This window comes from Melanerpes formicivorus, unplaced genomic scaffold, assembly GCF_026170545.1.
Source record: "Melanerpes formicivorus ecotype bairdi unplaced genomic scaffold, bMelFor1.0.p_v2 SCAF_12, whole genome shotgun sequence".
NCBI classification, from domain to species: domain Eukaryota; kingdom Metazoa; phylum Chordata; class Aves; order Piciformes; family Picidae; genus Melanerpes; species Melanerpes formicivorus.
Window position 1 is genome coordinate 13,183,691 of NW_027142364.1, and position 19,547 is coordinate 13,203,237.

The 19,547-nt window shown below is 46.6% G+C and overlaps 1 long non-coding RNA gene across 1 annotated transcript; it reads right to left on the reverse strand.

Moving 5' to 3' along the window:
- Positions 1–5,043: 5,043 nt before the first annotated feature.
- On the reverse strand, positions 5,044–19,504 carry LOC137444561 (uncharacterized). The gene is made up of 3 exons (XR_010988189.1): positions 19,358–19,504; positions 16,781–16,992; positions 5,044–5,652 (listed from the first exon to the last, which is right to left on the reverse strand). It is a non-coding gene; the product is annotated as an uncharacterized lncRNA (long non-coding RNA).
- Between the last annotated feature and the right edge of the window lie 43 nt (positions 19,505–19,547).

Sequence of the window (19,547 nt, forward strand, 5' to 3'; positions counted from 1 at the left end):
AGTTCAGGGAGCTGCTGCAGAGCTGGGAACGTACATAGATTCGGATCAGAACTAAAGAGTCAGATGTGTTTAGTCACACAGTACACAAAACAAAATCCATGCACTATGGCATTGTATGTTATGTCTTATGTTGGCCAGATAGAGCCTTCCTGAGTAGACCTGTGAGGAGAACAGGCTGAACCAGGTGCTCCTGTCACTTGAAGAAAGGGTGGGGATTCAGCTGCCAACACACTGCAGAATAAATCATGTCTCGATCACTTTGGGCTGGGACCCCATGTCTATGATCAGAGCACCCTTTGTTCTGCCTGGTGCTGAGGGGGCTGTGGTGTGGCTGCAGGGGTCACTCACCCTTTCTTATATGGCATTCAGCATATATTTTGGGGGTAGGTCAGAGGTAAATTTAGGAGGTTTTTCCAAGCTGAAGCACCTTTGATATCGTTTCAGTTCTCTTTTGTTTTATTTGTGAAAAGAGTATTCTGTGATTGTGTATTCTGCTGCCTGGCTGCAGCAGCAGCACTGTGTCCAGAGTCCACGGCCAGGGGCTGCGGCCAAACTTCTGCCGTTTGGTTCAGTTTACCTCTGTTTCAGCAATGGCCACAAGATGGCACAGAGGCCACTCCTAGGAAATTATGGGTGTGATCACTGGGTTTTTCAGGTTGAGCAAAAGCTGCTTGACAATTAAATCCAGGCATACCTGGACGACCATGAGACCTGGGCTTCAAGCTGTTTCTGGGGTGTGCCAGCCCTTTGAGGGGTAGACAGCACCCCATCTCGTTTTGACATCCAGAACAACCCTGTGATGGAAGGCTGCAGTGATGCTGAACAGTCATCAGGAGCTGGGAAAAGGTGGGGGGTTGGTCAATGTCTTGTTCAAGAGCTCTCTTTTGTGGTGCCCTAGCTTAGATACAGGGACAGGGAAATTGTTCATAGTGCTGGGGAATGTCTTATTTCATAGAATCATGGAATGATGTGAACTGGAAGGGACATCTGGAGATCATTTCACCCAACACCCCTGCTAAAGCAGGGTCATTCAGAGCAGGTTGTCCAGGATCACATCCAAGTGGGTTTGAAATCTTTCCAGAGAAGGACAACTCCACAACCTCTCTGGACAGCCTGTTCCAGGGCTCTGGCACTCCTTTTTTAAGGAAGTCTTCCATTATGTTTAGACAGGACCTTCTGTGTTCCAGTTTGTGCCCATTGCACCTTGCTCTGTCACTGGGCACCACTGCAAAATGACTGGTCTGATCATCTTGCCCCCCACCCTTTAGATATTTATCAGCTAAGACTGCCTTTCAGTTTGCTCTTCTTCAGGCTAAACAGCCCCAGGTCTCTCAGGCTTTCCTCATAAGAGACACTACAGTTTCCTCATCATATTTGTCACCTCCACTGGACTCTCCCCAGTAATTCCCCATCTCTCTTTAACTTGGGGGCCTAGAACTGGACACAATAATCTAGATGTGGCCTCATTAGAACAGAGCAAAAGGTGAGGAGAACATCCCTTGACCTTCTGGTCTTAATGCACCCCAGAATCCTTTTTCCCTTCTTGGCAACAGGGGCATATTCCTGGCTGAAGGTTGACTTGTCCATTTGCTCTTGCAGGCTGGCTTGGGAAGGTGGCAGGAGAGTTTTGTGGGGCAGGAGAAAAGGCAACACCAGAGTTTCTCCAGTGGGTTCTAGGGCAGGATGCCAGCCACCCAAGGAGATGACATGCCTGTCAGTGGGTATACAAGTGACTGCACTGCAGCCCCAAACATGGCATCATTAGCAGGGCTCCATGAAGGCAGCTTTACTGTTGTGCCACTGTGTTGAGTATTGAGGATCAGTGCCCAGCCATCCAAAGATGCACTTCCTACACAACTATTTTGATAATATCTGGAAAAGAGAAGGAAAGAGATCAAGGCAATTTCTGTTGGGTTTCACCACTTATGGTTTGTGTCTTCCACTCTTGTGTGTCCTGTAGATCCTTTGTTCTGCTGTGGAAACACAGCCTGAGTTATGTAGGCCTTTGTCTGGTATTTGGGGGTCATTAAACAGATAGTGGAGACATTCATCAGATTTCACCCAGTGAGTGGAAAGCTGTCAGGGTGATGTGCTGGTAGGCTGTAGGTTACTGTGTGGGAGCTAGGGCTGCTTCCTGTGCAGTGTCTGACTGTGGTTTGTTTGGAGGAAACCCAAAGTAACCTTTTGTACTGCTCTTCTGAGCTACTTCACACACCACTAGGCAGGGATAATGTGGTGGCAGGACAGCCCAAGGATCATGGCCATGGGCAGTCCCCAAGAGCTATCCCCTCACCTAGGGACCCTCCATGATGTTTGGCTTGAGGAGGTGAGTGAGGCTCCTGCAAGCTCATTGATACCAAATAGCCCTAAAAAGCAGCAGCCATCTGTGGCATGAAGTCATCTATGCTGTGACAAATTATCTTCTTTCTGTTATTAACGATAAGAGAGGTAATAATCCTCCTACAGGACTAATTACAGCCAGTGAAAATATGGTAATAAAAATAACTCCCACTGCAGTATTTGAAGAGTTACAAATTACTTGGAAAAAGAGGCTCATGTGAATAGCAATTATTATCTTGTGCATAGCTCTCCCCTGCCCCATCTACACCAATCTCAGCAAATCATGGTGTAATTAATCACAGAGGATTAAATGCTGCAGGGAAATGACTGAGAAATCATGTAGAAACAAAATTCTGATTGCTTTTAACTTGAACTACACTTGGGCTATCTGTCACAAAGAATGTATTGCTTGCTCCACTTCCTACCTGCCAGCCCTTTGTTGCTGCTGTCAGAAATCAATGTGATTTCCCTAAAAGCTTCAGAGTCTGGCTGTTTTCTGGGTGTCTTCTGGCATTACTCAGATGGATCCATGTGGATTTGGAAGCAACTCCCCAGTTCTCTGGGATACGTATTGGGAAGACTTGGACACTCATCTGTCTTGTTCAACACAAAACACTCTTAGAGGCCAAACACTCAGGTGCAGGTTGTGGCCAGCTATCTGCTGGGAGGTCATCAGCCCAACTGTGCTGGTGTGTTGGTAATCCTAGGGCCTACCACTTGCCAGAGCTGCACATGGTTGTCTGCCAGCAGCATGGACAATAAACTCCTCACCATTAAGTTACCTTGTCCTGAATGCCTGGACTCTGCAATTCCAATCGTTGCACAGGATTTCTTCCTCTTCACGCCTTGGTTTTGGCCAAAGATGGTAATGAAAATATGTTTGTGTTGGCAAACAAGCCAAAGTTTATCCAAAGGCCACTCCTCTAACTGCTTGTAGCTGAACATTTGGTATGTGTCAAGCTCCCTGGGATACTGTCATTTTGCTATTGCAGTCTCTGATGATCTCATCTTCATTCCCTGAAATAAAGCCTGTTAGCTAATGAATTTCCTAATGATTGTGTGAGTAATTCCCATGCAAATGGAAAAAGAGAAAGCTACTCTTTGCTATAAATGGGCAGGTTTAGAACAGACATTTCTCTTTTGTCCTTTTTATCCCTGTTTCAAATTTGGGTTTTATACTTTCCTGTTTCTTAAAGACTTTTATGATTTTAAGCAATCCTTTAAAATTCACCATCTCCATGCAGTGCTGTTAGCTCCAGCGTGGTGAGCTTGAACAATGGTTACACCTGCAGTGAGCTGATGTCATCTCTTTGTTTTGATATAGATTGTTATAAATGTTAATGATTGCCACCAGGGAGCACAGTTAGGTGCTGAGTGACCTATGTTTTTAAGCACTCAGGTAAGTCCCATGGAGTTTCTTCATGCTGTCCCATCAAATGTGTTTTGCTGGTCCTTCACTGAGATCCTTGTCTCCAAACTTGTGTATAAAGCTGCTGTGAGTGCAACAGCTTTGGTCTGTTTACCCTTTTCTAGACAGCAATGAATAGTTATCAGATTAGGGTAGTTCTAACTGAAACTTGAACAACAATAGCTATGCACAGTAACAAAGCTTTTAGGAGACCTATTTTAGCAGCCAGTTTCCCCCAAGTTCTCAGGAATGGCTTGCAGCTTGTGGACAAGCAGCAGTAGCTGAGAACATATACAGGCAGCAGAGTTCTCATTAGACACTCAGGACAAGCTTTGCCTGTGGTAATTCTGTCCTGGGACATGGCCAGAGCAATGCTGCTCCCAACAGTGTCTGTGGGAAGGTGAAGGTGATGATGTGAGGAAACAGGAGCAAGCATCTGTGCCTGCCCTGGAGGTTCCCAGATGGCACAGCTTGTGTCCAGCCATCCTGTTGCCCAGAAGCAGGCACGTGTACACCCACATAGAGTTTGAGTACCCCACTCAAATGAGACCTCCACTGGACTGCAAGCCCCTCTGCCACGGCTTTGCCTCTTGCTGGTTTGGTGGTTGTTCTCTAAGTAGCCCCTGATGCCACATGAAACTCATGTGGTTTCCAGTAATGTCTGTGACTTGAGCACTGCCATGAAGAGGAAGGAGAAACTGCCACACTCCAGCAAGGTTGGTTACTGTGAGCTTAGAGAAACCAGGTGTACCTTAGCCCTGAGCTGCAGGCTCAGCTCTTGCAACAAGCTGTGTGCAGCCTTCTTCCCAGACAGCAGCATTTCACTTCTACCACATCTATGGTCAAACTGTTCCAATATTCTCAACCATGATCTTAGTGTGTTGAACCAGCTTCCTAGACTGTAGCATTTCAGATGTCACTGCAAATTGTTGCTTAGTGCAGGTCTGTCTGTAGTGTGTACTCCTCTCTTGTCTTTCAGCTTCACAAAGAGATGGACACTGTGGAAAGGGTGAATGCAGCACTGTCACACTTATAGAGCCAGCAGAGATGCAAGATAGTATCCTCCTTTGTGCCTGGGAAGAGGTCTAGGGAGGAAACTGTGATTCAGGAAACCTGGAAGTTAAACCTTGTGTATATCAACCTGGAAAGAAAGTTTCAATTTAGGACTGAGGATGCTTAGACACCAAAAGATAAAGAAAAAGCAAAATAAACCCTTCATTGCTTGAGATCTTAAAGCCACTGTTACCTGTCTGAAAGAAGGCATGATACAGAAGCAGGATGTTCTCCATGTAGAAACCTCAGTAGGGATCAGGGAAGGGCTTTGGTTAGCTGGAATCACCAACCTCTTTCCTTGTCCTAAGGCCCAGGCAGTTGGGTGCATGGCAGATGAAAGCTCTCCCGAACAGTTTGAGGACTACAGCAAAGCCATGACACGAAAAGGGTCCTTGGGATGCACTGCTGTGAAAAATGTACCCTATGAAACTGGTCACTGACACTTAGATTCACAAATGTTGTTGTCTCAAACATTAAAAGAGTTCTTCTGGGTTTTGTCTCTTTGTTTGTTTGTGTGGGTTTTTAACCAACTTGTTTTCCTTCTTCTGTGCCTGTTTTTACTGTAGAGGAGTAGAACCACCACAACCTCCAGAAAAATTTCCAGTCCACCACCAGTGAAGCAAGAGGTCCCTGGAGAGCCTCCCTGGTCTGTTCTCTCTCCCATTGCTCCAGCAGGACTTCACACAGTAAAGTGCTTGCCTGGTGTTCAGCCACAAGTCCCACCCCTGCAGAGACAGCTGGCTATGTTCTGGGGTGCAGAAAGTGTCAGACTGCTAGCATTTAAGGTGATTTTTTTTGCATTATTTTCCCAGTCACAAAAGCAATGCTGAAAGAAGAGGGTGGATAATAGGCTGTGAAAACAAAGAAAAAGCTTAATGACTTTTTTATTTTTTTTCTGGGCCTGTTAAAGCTTCTGAAAGTGTACTAAAAGCTACAGAGGTCCCTCTGCTCTGAGTGTTACACACATTTCCTGCAATTTTTTCAGAACTGGGAAAGGGCAAGTGCAGGAGTGGTATCTCAGAGGGACAGCTCTCCCCTTCTGCTGTTTGCTGCTGCTGGGCTCACACAAAGCTGCTCTGCAGGGAAGTCATTCTGCCCCTGTACTCAGCACTGGTCAGACTGTGTCCAGTTCTGGGCCCCTCAATTTAAGAAGGACATTGAGACTCTTGAACGTGTCCAGAGAAGGGCAACGAGGCTGGGGAGAGGTCTTGAGCACAAGCCCTATGAGGAGAGGCTGAGGGAGCTGGGATTGTTTAGCCTGGAGAAGAGAAGGCTTGGGAGACCTTATTGCTCTCTACAACTACCTGAAGGGAGGTTGTAGCCAGGAAGGGGTTGGTCTCTTCTCCCAGGCAACCAGCACCAGAACAAGAGGACACAGTCTCTCACTGCACCAGGGGAAGTTTAGGCTTGAGATGGGGAGAAAGTTCTTCACAGAGAGAGTTGTTAGCCATTGCAATGTGCTGCCCAGGGAGGTGGTGGAGTCACCATCCCTGTATGTATTCAAGAGGGGATTGGATGTGACACTTGGTGCCATGGTTTAGTAGTCATGAGGTCTTGGGTGACAGGTTGGACTTGATGATCTTTGAGGTCTTTTCCAACCTTATTGTTTCTATGATTCCATGCTCCTATGGCCATGGTTGGCCCCAGTGCTATGGGTGCAGCACAGTGCTTGTATCTCGAGGCACTGGCTGTGGGTGTAACTCACTAAAAAACTCACAACTGAGAGACAAGACCATTGTTGTAGGGTGCTCACTACTTCTCACTTATGGCTGCAAAACCTGAGTAAATGTAGAATCATAGAATGGTTTGGGTTGGAAGAGACTTTTAAAGGTCATCTACTCCAATCCTCCTGCAGTAAGCAGGGATATCTTCAGCTAGATCATGTTGCTCTGTTTGACCTCATCTTAAATGTTTCCAGAGAATAGGACATCTGCTACTTCTCTGGGTAACCTGTTCCAATGTTCTCAACCATGTTCTGAAAACATTGAGCCTGGTGTCTACTCTCTCTTTCTCCTCTGAGGAGTTCACATGCACCAGGGGAAAAGTTTAGGGGTAGGTGATGAACAAGCAGGGTGTGCTGGGGCACTTCAGCTATGCACGTCTGGCTCCCAAGAGTAATTCTGGACTTGCTGTAACTATTTTGTCCATCTATAAGTATTTCAAATGTCCTCCAGCATCCCCCCTCACCCTAGCCATTCACACTAAACATCTTACAGTATGGGTAGTCATATGTGATGCTGCAATAACTCTGATTATTCTTTTCAGGACAGCTGTTTACAGTATGTAGGAATGTCATTAAATAAGGAATCTTCTCTTTAAATGTATAGACTCATTTACTTGGGAGCTCTGGAGCTTTGCAGCAGTCACTAAGCCATGAGGAGCAGCCATGTGATGGGAATCCTTTCCCTTTGGCAAGTGTTTGAGCACTGATCTATTACAGGCATGGCTCAATGGTCTGGTGACGCTAATGCCATTGACATAGGAAGCTCTGTCAGCAGCCACCGAACAGGAGAGGATGCTTTGTGTGCAGGGAACACACAGCAGGTTCCCAAAGGGCTTCCTGGCTGTACACTGAGTTGCAATTTCAGGAGTTTTTCCTTCTCATCCCCAATGGCCTTGTCTTGTCCTCCCATGACACTTTGGTGTGTTTCACTGTAGGATCCAAGGGCTGTGTTCCCATATGTCCCCAGCATGCAACATCTGCAGGGCCAGGCTTCCTGGAGGGATCACCATGGTGTGACAGGCATCAGTAGAGAAGGGTCTCTGGAAATACCTTGTCTACCTGCATGTACTGCTCTGTGATATTTTTCTTGAAATTAGGGAGTTAACTAATCAACCATCTCTGAGAGTGACCCTGGGGCTGCTGGGAAAGGGGGGCAGTGGAAAAGGCTGCATGTATTCTGTAAGCTTCTCCCAGATAAAGTCCTTTTGAAGTCTTATAAAATGTCTAGCAGATAACACCTTTACTGTGCTGGAAGCCTGAAGTACTACTGCGTGCCTGGGAGGCTAGGCAATGTAGATACATTGTGGTTTACAGGCATAGCAGCTGTACATCCTACTATGGTTTGGGGGTCATTTTTCTTTTAGGTAAATGGCCCAAGAGCCCTGGCCCCCCACTGAGCTGTGCTTTCAAACCACCACAATTGCCACTCTTGGTTTGATCTGGTTCAAACAGGTCAAACCAAAAGTATGAATTTCCCCTGCCCCTGGTGTTAGTCACACCTGATCTTTGTGATATCAATGGAAGCATCTACCAGACAGACCTCAGCTGAGCCAGTTTTGCTTCCGGCTAAATTCAAGTTACTTTAAGCTTCTCTTCCCCCAGATGAATTTTACCTTTGTGCCAGCAAAGTACTTCAGCTCAAGATACTTACGATAAACTTCAGAAAGGCTACAAGCCCACTAGGTACATGGAAGGGCACTCTTCCCACAAGTGTGGGAAAGTGTGATAAATGTGGCTTTTGTTTGATCTTGCATAGGTTTGTATCTATTTAATTTATTGCTATTATTTTCATTAAATAAATTAAATACTTTTCTTCCCTCCCTATCCCTTCAGTCTCTTTCCATTAATCCCTTTCTCTTCCCTTTGGGAAAGGATGGAGGTACAGTATCTGTCATTGTTTAGTGGCCAGGCTAGCCATAACCTTTGACAGACAGTATTTTCAGAGCTGGAGACTTTAAAGCTCAAGTTGTTTTGGGCAGGAGTGACTTCTACTGTGTAAGTGCAGGACCTAAAAGTGACCTGATCAAGCGTAGGAACTCAGGTGCTCCTGTGCTGCTACTGCTGGCAGCCTCCCTCCAAGTATGGGCTGAATCTTTCCCTACAGAGGGTCTTGAGTCCATGGGAGCTCTAAGAACCCAAAGGTCAAGAGGAAATGTTGTTCTCACAAGGGCCTGCCCACACCCCACGTGGCTAATCCAAATTTCAGAGAGGATACCAACTCCTGCATTTAACAACTGCCTGAACTGAAAATGTTGATGTAAAGGTTAGAAATGACCTTTAGGCACCTAGTTCAGACACTGTTTTGCCCTGAATTAAACCATCTGGTGCCCTATATGGTTAGGAATATAGGTGCATTCATTGCCCACAGAGCTACTGCAAAAGAGCCTGCAAGCAGAGCGCAGATCAGTCTCTGGTTAGAGGAAAAGCAATCAATGATCTGAAATCAGAAAAACAGATGAAGGGAAGATTTCATGTGGCAAAAGGTTCTCAGTGAAATTACTGTAAGTGAGAGGAGGGGAAAGAAGAAACCACAGCTCTTTTAATTAGGTACACAAGCAACTTGAGCAGAAAATTTCTTCCCTGATCAAGCAGAGACCAGAGTTTATCATTTCAGTTGGAAAAGATCTCTAAGATCACTGGGTCCAATTGTTAACCCAATACCACCATGCTTGCTACACCATCTCCCAAAGTGCCATGTCTATGGTGTTTTTTTAATGCCTCCAGGAATGGTGACTCCACCACATCCCTGGGCAGCCTACTCCTATGCCTGACCACTCTTTCAGTAAAGAAATTTTTCCTGATAACCAGTCCCAGCCTCTCCTGGCACAACTTGAAGCCATTTTGTTTTCATCCTTTTGCTAGTTACTTGGTAGAAGAGACAAGCATCCATATGCTTAGAGTTACTGGTCCCATTTATTTCTACACGAGTATCAAGTTCTGTCCAGCTGTTGAAGTGTCACTTCAGATCTATGCTTGAGTAAGAGTGAACAAAATACAGCCTGCAATGAGTGAGAAGTACATGAATTTGGAAAAGTCAAAAAGTGTGCTTGGAATAGTCCTGGGGAAGAGGGATTCTCTGAGTGGTGGTATCTGCTGAGGAAAGCAGTCCTGTTGCTCAGAGACCTCTTCCTGTGCATTAACCTTTAGGAAAAGAAAGCAATCGTCAAGGAAGCGACAGTTTGGTGAAGGGAAATAAAACACACATACACACAAATGGACAGGGGAGCTGTGAGGCAGGAGGTGACAGAGGTGTGAGGTGCAAAGGCAGGAGGGCTTGGGGCAGGGGTGGTGTGGGAGATGTGTGTCACAACTTTCCCCTCCACCTGTTTACAGGTGTACATGTCTGAGCTGGACAGGTATGCACTCGCAGCTGCGTAGGGTCAATGTCCTTCCTATGGTGACAAAGGACACATCCAATAGTCACGGTGTTTTAACAAAACCAATTTACAACTCTGCCACCTTGTAGAAAAGTAGAACATTACTTTACAAATCAATGTCACTCAGGCAGAATAAATTCCTGTACCTGAAAGTTTTTAAACCTAAGGGTCTAGGAGGCAAAAAAATAAATGCCACAACTGACTTTGTTGTGTGTCTTCTGATAATATCAGCAGAAGAGGATGATTTTTCCTTGACCTTTTATTTGAAGGGGGGAAGAACTATCAGATGAGAGATTTCATCTGTGTGAGACACAGCGTACTGTGCTTGAGGCCATGATGAGTGAAGTGACTGCACAGCTTAGTCAAAATGCCAACAAGGTTCAGTGAAATGAGTCAGACACATCTGAGGGGCTGTGGGAAAGAAGTAAATGCCTGGACTTGCAGCAGCACACACCTCACCAGAGGTTCCTGCTGCAGTGTGACCCAAGCGTTTAGGGGTTTGCTCTCTATTGTGTTAGAGGGTGCACTCTGAGAGTGTGTTTTAGACAGTGCCAGAGGCAGGAATCTCAAGTTTTAGGTAGAAATTTCTCATGACCTTCTGTGTGTGTAGCAGTATTGATGTCAGCGGCAGATGGAGACTCTCAGCCAGTAACCTCAAAGTGTTATCTCCCGAATGATTATCACTTGAGATGCTAGCAGAGAACTATCACTGGGAGAGGCTTCAGTGCTTTAACCCCTCTCAGATCACTGGACAAGTGCTAGCAGAGTTGCTCATATCACCATGTTTCAGTGACAGACTCTGCTGAATAAGGAAGTCAGGAGATACCTGTGATGTTTTTTGAGCACCAGCCTCCCACAGGAAGTCTTCCCTTCTCCAAACACACCAGTGCTGTGATAAATAAATACTTTAAACCATTAAAAGTACTTAAACCATTACAACTAGGGAGAGGTAAAGCGCTAAAGCACCCAGAGAAGAGGCAGCCGTGACTATTACAGAAAACTTGGGTAGGTCTAGAAGTCACTTGACTAACACCAAGTGAAATCCTGCCCTGAACAGACAAAAGATGACACTGAAGTTTGAAGGCAGTGTATGTTTCTCTGAAGGCACAGGGCCCTTATCACCAGCATCTGGAAAATGCATTGTGGTCAGATCTTTGCACAGAGGATCTCTGGGGTAATTTGCTGCTTTCCTGAGTAGAAAGCTGCGGTGAAAAGCTATCACACAGCGGAAATGTAATGGAGCACAGCAGATGAAAACCTAGCCACCTAATTAACTTTGTAGTTAAACGAGACTCAGCACAACTCTATCATAGGATGTTTTGAATTGGAAGAGACTTTTTATGGGCTTCTTTGTTTCCCCTTCCTCATATGCTCCCTGACATGTGCAGCTCCTTCTGTGTGCCTTGTGCTTGCTCAGAGTTGACAAGGGCTGGGAAGGAGAGTGGCCACCACCACTGGATTCACAATTTCCTGCCTAAATTTTGTTTATTTTTTCCCTAGAAAACAGAGAGGTCTCCATGGAGAGGCTCATGGAGGGGATAGGCATGCTGACAAATATGTCATATTGGCAAAGCTGGGGACAGCAGGCTGCCTGTGGCATGAGGTCAGGGGTTTTGAAGTGTCACACTGGGTTGAATTCTCACTGGTGGCAAGAAGTTCAGTGACACAGTAAATGAAGGATTAAGTTAGAGCAGATGCATTGCTTTCAGCTCTGCTCCCTCATTAATGTTTTAACTGGGAGATACTGAAAGCCAAGCTGTCCAAGCTCAAAACTAAATTCCAGTGACAGGCAGGAGTTGAGCTTTCCAAACCACATTTTCCTTGTTTTGTGTTCATGCAGGGGAGAAACATGCCTGTCTCCCAGAGCCTATGCATCCACCAAATCTGTGTTCTTTGCTCTTCAGTTTTATTCTCTCAGGGTAAAAAGTCATCAAAGCTGCAGAAAAAGGAAAGGTTGACATTTATAGGTATGTTTATATGCCTCCCTGTCCAGAAAAGCAAAGCAAACAGGAACAACTTAATCATTAAATATGAAAGCACTCCTGCAGAGGTTACTAATTAATCCAGTCACCAACATTGTCTATAATGCACAGGCAGATTGTCAATGGTTAGGGCTGGGGTGGCCACTAAACAAGTGGCAGACACTTTCTATGAAGCCCTCTCTCTTCCCAAAGGGAAGAGAAAGGGAATAAGGGAGAGAGGTTGATGCACTGGAAAAGAAACTTAAAGCAGCTTTAATACAAATAATAACAATAAAATGAAATAGCTGCACGTCTATGCAAAATCAGTATTGAACCCAGCTCCCTGGTTGCAATAGTGTCACCACCACTGATTCTGGAAGCAGGCACTGGGGAAGTCCCAGACTGAACTCAGTGGTAGACAGGAACCAGATTCAGGAGCTGGAGTTGGGAACTGGGTTTGGGAACACACAAATCAGGATCAAAGGCAGAATAAACAGTGTCCTCCTTAGTCACTGGTCACTGAAGAAAGAGCTTGGCCCTGGTGATCCCACAGCTTTACACTGAAGATGACATCCATAGAACAAAACCCCTTGTTGGTCAGTTCAGGTTCACCTGTCTTGTCCACTCCTCCCCACAAGTGCACCCCAAGGTGGCACACAATTTAGCAGTGGTCTTGGTCTCCATAGGAGCAAGTATATGCAAAATCCCTTCTGTACACTTAGCAGTGACTCTAGTCATCAGTGTTCTCACTGCTGGAAGCAACCAGGGTCTGTAAAAACACACCCTGAACTTCAGAAAGTGCTGTCACTGAGCAGAGTTTGAACTGAGAAGTCAAATCACTGACTGGAATTAGTTCTGGTCTAGCTCAAACCAGGGCACACTCAAACTAGCTTACACCACCTGGCAGGCTGAGGGTTTGTATCATTTTCTCTAAATCCCATTACTCCAGTTGCACAGGTTAATTATACTGAATGCTCAGGTGCATCCAGAGGAAGGGAAAACTCATTTGTCATCATTAGCTGGTGTGCCCTCTTGTCTCTGTGCTTTGGAGCTGTGTAATGGTATTGACGGATCTGGTGTATCTCTGGTAGGAAGCAAGTATTTAGCCACTTAATTCTTGATGATTGATCTTCCTTGGAGCAGGGACAGGTACATACAGTGCTCATGTAGTGTAACATTCATGCTGGAGGGATAAACAACATGCCTATGTCCTTCAGCACAGCCGTCACATCCAACTTCTGCTGATAGCTCCCTTGGTTATCTAGGATCATCTTATGCTTCAAGTGCAGTCTGGAAACTGATGATGTGTTTAAGCCCAGACAGGGCTTCACATGTTGTGTTGTGTAGTGACACTGGTAGGCTTGGTATAGGTCGCTTGTGGCATTTGGAGGACCATGTGGAGATCACCAGCCAGAGATTCCTCCCTGCCAGTTTGCCTCAGTAGTGGGGGCTGTCCTTGACTGCTGGTGCTTCAGGAGCTCTACACCAAAGGCTTTTTGCTGGAATTCCACCTCCCATTCAGTTCAGCCTGATGACACCAGCCTGAGCACTGCTGAGCAGCAGTGGCGGTGAGCAGGTAGTGCCCTGGGTGATGTTGTGACCTAGATGCTTTCCCAGCTGTTGCTGCTGTACTGCTGACAAGGGTGGCATCTTCTGCTGTGCTTTCTCACGTGGTTCTGTGATTTATTTTTTGGTTTATTTGCTACCATCCTGTGCACCACTCAGCCTCTGCTGCAGAAACATGGGTAGTGTCCTGGTAAGCAGTAATGAGAGAGAGAGTAAAATGTCACTCCTTGGAACTACAGCTCCATCCTCAGCCTCTCTCTCCAGAGTCAGGTGTTTCATTTGCCTTCTGAAAGGGTGAATGAGTTATACCTAATTTTTCCTTTGTACAACTTACTATTAAACAGTATTTACAAAATTTTTCTCCACTTCAGGAAATGGAAAAAGATCAAATGAAGCAGCAGGGTTTTGGCACAGAGGCATCATCACCTTTCATGAATGATGTAAGATGGATTTGAATCTATTCTGTCACCGTTCCTTTGCCAAGTCACTGCTAGTTATTCAGTGATGGGTTGCTTTTCTCTTTGAAAAATGCATATCTAAGGAACACTCTTCCCCCTCCCTTTCCTTCCCCCCCCCCCCCCCCCCCCCCCCGACCTCTGTGAACCCTCTGACTGCTTTCCTGTCTCTGTCCTTCTACAGCAAAAGCTCCACAGTTCAATCATGCGTTGGGTGTGTTGGGGCTGTGTGGCAGGATATGGTCATTTGTCCATGAAGGCAGGAGCCCTTGAGGACATGGGAGGGCTTGAGGGCTTTTGAGTCACCACTTCAGTGGTGAATCTGAAAATGAGAAACTCTTATCAGTGCTTATCAATATCTAAAGGGTGCAGATCAAGAGGATGGGGCCAGATTCTTTTCACTCATGTCCAGTGTACAACAAAGGGAAATGGACACAAGCAAACACAAGGGGTTCCATCTAAACATAAGGAAAAGCTTCTTTCCTGTGAGGATGAGCACCAGCTTTCCTGGAGCACTGGAACAGGCTGCCCAGAGAGGTTGTGAAGTCTCCTTCTGTAGAGACTTTCAAAACCTGCCTGGATGTGATCCTGGGCAACCTGCTTTGGGTGACCCTACTTTGTGGGGTGTTGGGACTAGATGATCCCCAGAGGTTCTTTCCCACCCCTTAACATTCTGTGGGTTTATGATTCTATAATTCTGTGACAATAGCCCTGTAATTACAGCTTGACTCTTCTTTCTCTGCTGTTTCTGTCTGTTCCATTTTGTACCTCTGGTTACACACTGATCAGCTCATAGTCTTGAGAACTACCTATCTCAGCACCCAAGAAGACAGCCAGTGTGCTGATAAGTCACCTCTGCACTGGGAGAAGGCAGCAGCAGGTACAGTGCTGTGCTGCTAACTGGTGCAGGGGAAAACCTCTCAGTTAAGCATCATGTTCTCATCTGCATTTATGAACAGCAAGATGTAAGGTAATTAAGAAGACAAGTGGAAAAATAAGCATGGGGATGACAGGCAATGAATTCAGAGGGCAGTGACTTTCAAGAACACTTTTGTTTCAGGAGATCAGTATATAGACATTTCAACCCAGTCTATACCAATATTGCTTAGAGGATCAGGAACTAAAAGGTCCCATGGATAAAGTCTAAAAGTGCAAGCAAAAGCTTCTAGCACTTGTGTGTGTCACTCAAATGGAGTGTGGCTGGCTTTAGCATAGAATAGAATAGAATAGAATAGAAAATAGAATAGAATAGAATAGGAGAAGAGAAGAGAAGAGAAGAGAAGAGAAGAGAAGAGAAGAGAAGAGAAGAGAAGAGAAGAGAAGAGAAGAGAAGAGAAGAGAAGAGAAGAGAAGAGAAGAGAAGAGAAGAGAAGAGAAGAGAAGAGAAGAGAAGAGAAGAGAAGAGAAGAGAAGAGAAGAGACGAGACGAGACGAGACGAGACGAGGTTGGAAGAGACCATCGAGATCATCACATCCAACCTATCATCCAACACCATCTAATCAACTAAACCATGGCACCAAGCACCCCATCCAGCCTCTTCCTAAACACCTCCAGTGATGGTGACTCCACCACCTCCCTGGGCAGCCCATTCCAATGGGCAATCACTCTCTCTATGAAGAATTTCTTCCTAATATCCCACCTGATGCAGCTTGAGACTGTGTCCTCTTGTTCTGGTGCTGGTTGCCTGGGAGAAGAGACCAGCCCCCATCTGTCTACACCCTCCCTTCAGGTAGTTGTAGAGAATAATAAGGTCCCCCCCAAGCCTACTCTTCTCCAGGCTAAGCAACCCCAGCACCCTCAGCCTCTCCTCATAGGGCTTGTGCTCCAAACCCCTCACCAGCTTTGTTGCCCTCCTCTGGGCAAAGAATGCTAGCCTAACATCATCTTTGTTTGCCTCCTCCTTGGACCAGTGAACAAAAATTGTAAACAAATAAGCCTTGCATTTGGAATTTCAATAAAGGTGAAGACCTTTCAAACTGATGATGTAAGAAAGAGATGCTCATGGTTGAGGAGTGGGAAGGGGGAGGAAAACCCTACTCATTTAAGAGTGTTTTTGCCTTGCCTTTAAAGGTCACCCATGCTGCTTCATGAAGGTTTGCAGCATCCCAGGTAGGCCTTCACCCCTGTTCACACCACAACCAACCCCACATCATCCAACCCTGCTTAGTGTACTGTATTTTAGGAAAACACAAACATGTAATCTGTGTTAGTCTGTGAGCTGGGTTAACACAGCCTGCTCTCACAAGCCATCTTCCCCACACACAGACTAGGAGGGAAAGTAACACAGGGAAAACAATTCCTCCTGGTTGAGATAAGGAGTTTGCTGGGAATGATCCAATGCACAATTACCTTAGCCTATTTGCAGAAAAAGTGCAGCAAAATGCAGAAGCAGCAGCAGAAGCCAGTGACCTGTCCCACTCCCCCAACCCTCAGCCCACCCTACAGAAAAGGGACCAATGCTCCAAACCCAGAAACCAGAATAGGAAGCCTCTCATGTTACAATCTGAACTTCAAGCCCCCTGAGAGTTTGCTTCCACCAGCATTTTAATTCTGAACCTGGCATGGTGTTGAACAGACACCAGCAGATTCAACTCAACCCATGGCATTTTGGCATTTTCCAGCACTGCCATTGGATAGGACACTGGGGACAAATGTCAGGAAAATACACAGGTCCTCAGAAGGAGCTGTTGTGCACAGCCTTCTCCTGTCTTCCTTGGAGGAGCAAATATCTGTATCCAGGTGAGACAGCACATCAGTCCTGGCCATAAAGCCAGCCTGTCTCTATCTCTGACCCTATACCCATGGTTCTTATCCCCCAGTCACCACACCCTCTTGGCCCACATCCTTCTTTGGGGCTCTTTACTAGGCTGTTACATCCAAATTAGCTGCTTCCCACCTGCACCTCCAATGCTTCGCCACAAAACATTCCTTCTTCTCTTCTCTGTCCTCCATGGGCTGAGTTCAGTCACCTCCTGGGACTGTAAACCACCATATTCTTAGTCCACATTGCCAGCTGCAGCCTCCTGCATGCTCATGGTGCACCAACACAGTTGCAGCCACCATCTCTGGAGAAGCACATCCCCTCTTCTGCTTGCTGAAGGCTGTGCCCTGCAACACAAAACCACAAATGCTGCCACAAATGCAGGCCTGGTGAGCCCTGCTCCCTGAGGGACAGCCTGCTCACCCAATCCACGAAGGGCTCAGAGCTCCTGGGCAGGAGGAAATGTATGTGAGTCCAGCCAGGGATGGACCCCACCACACCTGCCTCAACCAGTCCTTGAGACTCAGTGCTAGGATGGGTGACCCCTGACATCCAGCTCTCCCCATCTGAAGGGATCACCAAACCATGTGAGAACCACTCAGTTTTCTGCCTCACCTATTGGAGGCTGAGCAGTCTGCCCTGCTGGGCAGCAAAGCCAGAGAGAGTTGCACGTCCCTTCTCATCTTGGTTTTGGATGGCAGCACCCTTGCCATCTCTGCCTCTTGGAGAAGGAAGGATGAATATGCAACCATCTTGTTTCTCAAACTGTGTTCAGACCTCTCCAGGGAGACCTCTGTGTACTTCAGGCAGCAAGCCACCACCATGTGAGCCACACCATCCTACAGAAGTTCCTTGGCCCCCACCATGTGGTGAGCTAACCTTAGATGCATGTAGGTGAGTGACAGACATGTGACCTGTGAGTAACTGCTCACCCTTGCCCTGCCTTGCACGGCAGGGTCACCACCCAGCTGCCACAGCATGCTGGGTGTGGGTACCACTGGTGTCAAGACAGCTACAGGTGCAGGGGTTCCAGAGCTCTGGATCCCCAGCTCAGCCTGGGTGACAGCTATGGCAGAGGATCAGCCTCTCCCCATGATGGGCATCTGGCCCTATCACAATGGGGCCATGGGTGCAGTGGTCTCTTGGGAAGGCACAGTCTGGGGGATGGTCTGCTTCTGCAGAGCTGACATTGATGTGACTCATCTTGATGCTGCCTCAGACTCTGCAGACACACCCTCACTTATTAACAAGTCTGCTCCTGAAAAGAAAACACCCTGCTTTAATGGTTTTCACTGCATTATTTCCATTATGCCACGCCATCAGACACTGCTGCCCTGAAGCACTACCCTTCACAAAGCCCCAGGGAGGTGTTTGATCCCATTCCCACTGGCCTGTGGCTTTTGTCCACTTAGCAGTTCCAAGTCCAAAACCTTGTCTTTGGAAGATGGGTGTCTGTGTCTTTATGCTTGCCCTCAGGCAGTGCATCCTCTCTGCACCTTCGTGGAGCTGCAGCAGGCACATCCAGCGCAGCATTTCTGTTCAGAACTGCTCCTGTCCCAGGCACTATACCCAGAGTTTTGGACAGCAGCACATAAAGGTGGAGCTGGCATTTTCCACAGGAAAGTTTAGCCTTCTACTTGTATTCTCCTGCCCAAAGTAACTTTCTACTGCTCCTTATCTCTTCTTATTTTACAGTCAGGTCTGTGTGTAAGCTGGCACTCACAGTGTGCTCTTTCCTTCAACACTGCTGACTTACTCAAAATCTCTTCACTGAAAGGAGCACTGAAACAGGCTGCCCAGAGCAGTGGTGGGATCACCATCCCTGGTGGTAAAGACATGTAGATGTGACGCAGAGGGATGTGGTTTAGTGCTGGGTTAATGGTTGGACCTGATGACCTTAAAGGTCCTTTAAAACAAAATGATTCTATTATTCTGTGAAAGGAAGGAATGAACATTCAGAGAGCTACAGGAGAGTCTCACCTTGATCCCTGGGAAGGAAAAGATCCCAAGGTCTTCCCCTTGGAAACCATTTAAAAGCATACTAAGGACAAAAAGGTGATTTGATTTACAAAACCATACCTGACCACCCTGATAGCTGCCTCTAAAGAGATGACTTTGCTTGGTGGATGAAGAGAGAGAAGTAGATGCTGTTTATCTCAGCTTTAGTGGTGAAGGCTTTACTGTCTCCCATAACATCCCCAGGGACAGAGTGATGATGTCTGGGCTAGATAAATGGATAGTGAGGTGGGCTGAAAACTGGCTGACACTCCAAGTTTCAAAGGCTGTGGCTAGCAGCATGAAATCCTGATGGAAACCCTAGTGGAGTCTGTTGGAGATCAAGACTAAGGCAAATAATGAAGTTAACAGTAACGACCTGGTGCTAGGACAGGGTGCACCCACCCCAAGTGCTACTGTTCAGAGGCACCTTGACAGGCTGGAGTAATGGGCTGGCAGGTCTCTCATGGGGTTCAATAAGGGAAGGGCCAAGTGCTGCAGATGAGGTGGAACAACCCCAGGCATCAGTACAAGATGGGGCTGACTAAATGGAAAGCAGATCTGCAAAGAAGGACCTGGGATCTTAGTGGGAACCAGGCTGATCATGAGCCAGCAATGCACTGTTGCAGCAAAGGCAGGCAGCAGCACCCTGGGCTGCATTCAAATGAACATTGACAGAAGGTCAAGGGAGGTGATCCTGGAGGTGATTTCACCTACCTGGTGAGACACATCTGGAGTCCTGTGTCCATTGCTGAGCTCCCTGGAGTGAGAAAGACTTGGACTTACTGGATGAGGGCCACATAGACGACTGGAGCTGAAAGAGCTGGGAATGTTCAACCTGGAGAAGACTCACAATCCACGTGTATGGACACCTAATGGGAGAGGATAAAAAAGATGGACATTTTCT